The sequence below is a fragment of the Metopolophium dirhodum genome, chromosome 9, assembly GCF_019925205.1.
Source record: "Metopolophium dirhodum isolate CAU chromosome 9, ASM1992520v1, whole genome shotgun sequence".
In the NCBI taxonomy this organism is placed as follows: Eukaryota; Metazoa; Arthropoda; class Insecta; order Hemiptera; family Aphididae; genus Metopolophium; species Metopolophium dirhodum.
In genome coordinates, this window is record NC_083568.1 from 4,777,694 (window position 1) to 4,784,483 (window position 6,790).

The following is a 6,790-nucleotide window of genomic DNA, read 5'->3' on the forward strand; positions in this document are numbered from 1 at the left end:
TTTTTTTTTCAAAATTAACTTATTAAAACACTACCATTAATATTTATTTTTTCTTTATTTATATTTAATGTTAAAAAACATGGTAAGTACCTATTTAAAACATTCAAGTGTATATAGCTTCTACAGGTTTGCCGAAACGATTAGGTTTGCCCGATTACGTTTTTTGTCCGTAACATATAAATTATAATATATACAGTATACACTGGACCAGTAAGTTTGAGTTTATTTGAATATGAAATTGTATTTGAAAACCATAAAAAATACATGGTAGGTACTCAATTGATCAAGTAGGTATATGCATTTATTTGAATTTTCAAATTCATTCAGAATCAAAGTTGTAGGCTCAATCTATGTGTGATATTCTAATATATTATTAATTATGAAATGTTATATTTATTTTAAATTTACAGCACAAAGATTATTGTCAACTGTTGAGGTTGTCAAGTCAGTAAACGAGTATCTTTATTTAATACCGATTGTATAATCAAGGTTTTATAAACTTTAACTATACTGACGTTGTATAATATTGTATACGTTATATTTAAGTGATTTTTTTTCGATATTACGTCATCACCATGGTCACTCACATTTAGTCGGGGCATATTTTTTGTTTATAAAAAACGTAGATGAGACAATAATTTTTTATTCGAGGGAAACACGTCACCATATAACTATTATATATTATAAAAAAAAACAGCTATAGCCGGTAAAAAGAGCTATCTGAGACGCTAGACGCGTGAATAATGGAAAGAGAAGGCTGAAAAAAGTTTATCGTATACATAATACTACCGTATATGATATAAGTTATGGGTTTTGTCATCTTTTAAAATGTTTTATCAATTAACAATTAATTGAAAAAGAAATATAAAGAAACAAAATATAGAAGTGATTTAAATTCTTTTTTTTACACGCGTAGGTTTTTTTTATTTCATTACCTATATTTAATATTTGCAATAAATATTTGTTATTTGCTCCACATTATTATTGGTCGAGCTATTCCAAATTGTATTCACTAAATTTTTTACAAAAGATTTTATTTTCAAAAGTTTGGGGAAAATGCTTAAATCGGATGACAACACGGATGACCCCCACAATTTCCTGCCGTATTCGTTCGCATGTATAATATAACCATGTATAATATAACCATGTCGACTATAGAGTACGAAATGTTTGTAGATGGTATTAATATTTTATACTTAAACTGCAAATGTATTCCACAGTATATAATACTCGGCCATTGGCTTATACCTGACTGAAAGAACCATTTTGGATTATTTATTAGGTATATTTTCAAATAGGTATAATACGCCACGGGTTCATTATGCATATTATACTTGTATAACTACTTATCATATACCTACAATACACGTTGGCGGAATATTTAAAAGAAAAATCATCGAGAACCCATATATACGACTGATAAATATAATTTTGGCCAGATCTAAAGTATAAAATATCCCGTGATCTTATACCATAATATGCTTGAGTCCCGTATAACGTCCTCTTTGCAGAGCATATAATATAGTTTATGATTTAGTATATTATATTTTAATTTCAGACAATTGGCATAAAAAAACGATAAAACGACTACGTATATTTCACGATAAATAATAGTTAATAACCTATTAATTATTCGTTATTTCAATGTATTTATAATATTAACGTAATATACCATACTCATCGTACTAAATACAGCGACACCTAACCTCTGCACCTAACCGTTCGTCGAGAACGGAGAAACTTGGTATAGGTACGGGAGAAGATCAGTGGGTTTGCGGTATACTACATCATCGCTCGCAAAACCTCTACCGATGTATTAATAATATTATTCTATGTCCTGTTTTTTATACGATGATATTATTTCAGGTATAATTTATGTAATATAAACTATTTGCTAGTAAATATTTTTTGATCACTATTCACTAACTTGAGCCGTTAACCGAATGGTATTGACCTCGAATCTAACTTAACGACCACTAAGTCGTAGTAGCATAGGTACTGCACTACTGCAGGATGGTGTGTCTTGGCAAATAATTGTATCATAATAATTGATGTAATACGCTGTACGCAATACACATGATGTTCTCTCGGAAAGATGGGGGGAGGTTAATAATTTTAAAATTTAAAATTTAATTAGATTAAAATTAAACTGTTGAACATAACACGTTTTTAATCAAGTGTAGTAGGGACATTTATATTCATTTTACAAATATTTGTTATCACTAATAATTGTAAATTATACATACTTTACTTGTTGGAGTGATTAAACGTAAATTTTATAATTTATAGAATCTGATGATTTATCGATTATGTAGATTGAATAAACACACGGAAATGCCATTATTTATAAATGTATAATAAATAGATCAAGTATATAATATGTATAGGATAAGATATAAAATAAGCATTAGATAAGCGGACTTTAAAAACTCTATATATTCTCGTATGCATGTCTGCTCAAAAATAATAAACAGTAAAAATGCACTTCATGTTCACTGGGGGGTTCATACACTTCATGGGGTTTAACCCCCCCCCCCCCCCCACCGCCACCATTGAAAATTCCTGAGGACGCCACTGGTGTATACTTTTTGATTAAATTTGAACGAAAATAATACGTGGCATTAAATACAGGTGCGTAAAGTTTAGTCTGAAATTCTAAGCCCAATAGATTTAACAAAAATCAATTTAAAGTCTAATCTAAATTATCGGGATACATTTATTTTTCCTCGTGGCACCGTCGCATATGAACTGTTTGCAGTTTGCACATTGCTTGGCCCCCGTGCAGCATCGTACAAAAAACAAAGTACGATTTTCCTAAGCGTGGCTATAGTTTGTCGCTCTCAGTATATACTCAGCGGGGGTTTAATCCCAAAGATATAAAATGCTTAAGGCGGATTCGAGCATTTCATCGTCTTCCTTGTTCTTCTCGATCCGGCTTACGCCTGCCTGCAGTCTTTAAGTCTATTTCGCCCACAATTTCTCGACACAGCTATTGTTAGCCCGCGTTCTCCTCGAATATCGTTCGTATTTTTTTTAATTATCGGGATACTTAAATCATTTTATCACAACATGAACGATGAATACTCGATTATATACCTAGGTCATTGTTATTATGATAAAAATAATTTTACTAAATTCATGTTTGAATGTTTCTTATGATAATCATAACAGACATATTTTCCCGATAAAACTGATTTCTGTAAACAAAAAAATGCCATCCATCCGAAAATATATACTTTCTGGTCTCTACTGGCTGCGCCCCTGAACTTCAATGTAGCTATATGAGTATAGCCGTATAGGTACCTCATCGGCGAATGTCCATTGTCATGATTTCGTATACCTACGTTTAATCAAAAGTCAAAACGACAAGTTTAGTCAACATAATAGCATAATATATATTTTAATCGTACTCGTTTAGTTGTCCTGATTACTGCAGCAATCTGCAATAACCAAAAAATGAATATGATTTAAAGGTTATATTATAAAAGGGCAATCGTTCAACAACGCACATTACTCAAACTATTGTGTTGGGGGAAAAAAACTCAATGCTAACCCGATGGGCGCTGATTAGTACATAAAATAAGCGGTGGTAAATATATAATTAAAAATTAATAAATTTCAATAAATTTGCATTGATTAAATATTTAAATTTATCAATACCGGCTATGCGGGTCGAAATAATAGAATATAATGATTATATTTATTAACTATTTAAACATATTATATTTTAAAGATTTAAAGCTAAACAAAATTATTTATGAACAACGATAGAATTTTTAACCTTGTTGCAAGATTAATATTTCAGTAACTATTTTCTTTTCAGTCAAATTGTATTCATTCTTACATCAATAATACATCAGTACATCACATTTATTCATTATACTTCATTAGTATTGACAAATACAAAATGAATGCACACTTACTAAAATTTATCAATTTTAAAGTATAGATGTAATCTTTGTACACTTTAATCCTCAGTTGTTAACTATAGAATTGTTTTTTTTCACACAACACTGTCTATCAAGCCCATTTGAATATAATACAACTAATTTCGCTGCGTTTGATAATTTTTTTTTTGACTCGCTGATAAATTATTATAAAATGTATAGTTATCGGAATACACGGGATAATTATATTTATTCGTGTTGTAGATAAAATTCTTGGTCACATTATGTAATTTTACAAATTTAAATAACTAGGTACGACTATAGTTAAATTATTGTAATGTGCGATTGGTCGATGACGTACTCCGCATAATAACATCATAATATTATTAGCTTAAAATTAATTTACTAAATTTTTTTTACTTATTGAATATGTATTGCTAAAAAAATTAAAATGCATTTCATGACACAAAAAGTACAACAACAACATTGTTTAGTGCATATTTTTTGCATATTCGGTGATTTTTCTTATTAAAAATACATAACATTTTCTGATTTTATGATTTTGTACGCATGTTTGACAATCTATCATTGACCTAAAACTTCATAAACGAAAACAATTTTATTTGTTGATATTTTACACTTTAAGTATAAACATATTAAACACATGGCCAACGTCCTTATATTTAGAACTTTAGAAGTCCGTACTTAATACTATTTAATATTTATTATATTTTCATTAAATTTCCCGCATATACTAAAAACGATACAATAAATACCTAAAGGCTAAAATCAAAGGTTTAAATTAATGATTTTCTTATTTAAAGTAAAAATTAAAAATGTATTGTAATTTATGATTTATGAGTTTCGATATATGTTAAATGTTTTCAATTTTTAAAAGTTAAACCAATAAATAATAAAAAAAAAACATAATAATACGTTTTTATAATGTTAGGTAACTCCTACTATAGTCTATACTTTATAGTTTATACCTATGTATATTATATTATAAAGTGAAAATCGTTGTCATAATTAAAATAAGTAATAATTATTGTATAATACGTTGATTGCGCTCTTTTATCAGCATGATTTAGTATTGGGTGATTTTATATTTTATAGTGCTTACTTTTTAAGATTATTAAGTCCGTTAACCTATATAGTATTTTCTATTATACCAAGTATAGTGCTCCAGCTTTTGTTTTTTTTTTTTTTTTAGGGCACCGCATTTAGGTAACACGAGGACTGAACCGTTTGCACACTGCTTGGCCCCCATGCAGCATCATTTATATAACCAAAATCAAATATTTACAACATTGATTGCCTCAGTGAAACCCTAAATCGACTTTCATTAGCCCTAGGTAGTTATGAAGGTTCAGAACTTCCCGTGATAGGCATAGTGCAGTAAGCATAATCATCCGGAATCAGCTCATAGTACAGATAAAAGCTCGAGTGGTCAGGTAACAGGTATCATCAATAAAGTAACGCAGCTACTTTACATGTTTGTCTAAATTCTATACTATACTAAAGATCCGTTCTGATTCATCCATTTCTCAAGCCGGTATAAGTCCACCGTTCTGGATTTTCATTCTGTCCATCTGCAGCCTGTTCGGCGCTCTCCTCCGTTTCTTCGAGAGTCAGAATCTCCATCACCATATTTTTATATAAAAGGTCCTGAAAGTCTATTTTTCTTCATCAAGTACAGCCATCCTTTCAGCGAGGTTAGCCAGTAGGTCATATAGAAAACCAGACCACAAAGAATGTCCGGCAGATTTAGAAGATCTAGAAGGGACGCGACCTAAATACGAACAAATATAATTACTGAGATCTTCCCAGTTCAGGCAGTGGAAAAGGGTGTGATCCACTGTGTCAGCTATGCTGGAGCAATGGATGCAACATGGGCGTGTGGCCCTGGCCAAACGATATAAATAGCGCTGAAAGTTGAAAACACGGAAATGGTTGTCCACTCGTCTGTGTTTCTATTCTGGCTTTGATCCCAAGTCTCGACCCTCTCCGTAACCAGTTTTTGACGAAATTTCTGAGTAACTCAAACACTGGTAAGTTTTAATTTTCACCAAATGTTTATATGACAAATTTCCATAGGTACATGATAACATTTTCAAAATATTTTGACTCTTTATAAGCTGTTGTTAAAGCCATGACAAATTTTCGATTTTTTTTTTATAAAAAAAGTTTATAAGTTTATTGTTGAAAAATAATTTTTTTTGAAAATCTTGGGTTTATCATAAGTTGTTATTAAATATTAGTGTAATTAGAAAAAAAAGTTGAGCGTAAATCCACAATGATTTTTTATAAGCATCTGAAGGTTTCCTGTAAGTAGTTAAAACTGTAACCAAAAAATATATCAACAGTTTTTTAATTTTATTATAGATATTTTAAGTTCAAATTTGGTCGTAATTAGATACTTAAACGAAAAATAACGATTTTAGTTATTTTATTGTAATTAAAAAATATTATTCGTGGGTTCATATATTTATAACTTATAAGTTTTATAAAATTATTATATTTTGTACAAACAATGACATTTTCAATTTCATTTTTTTCTGAAAAAATGAATTCACCTTTATTACTAATGAGCAGGTTTAATGACTAATATTAAAATAAATTACTTTCTTTAATACCAATAATATCATAAAATATAGGTACCTACTTAGTAATATAGCTGACATCTAGGCCGTCACTCAGAATCATTTTTCGTAAATGTATTTATGTATATAATATATTATATACCTAGTTCGTAATGCTTGTATATATGTTTATACCGAAAATATGTTTTCACAGCCCACAGGTAAATAGTATAAATAAATATAGAGCCACACTGAAATATACAAGCAATAGAATTACCTTCCAGTGTAGTGGATGCTTTATAATAATATCATAGAACTATT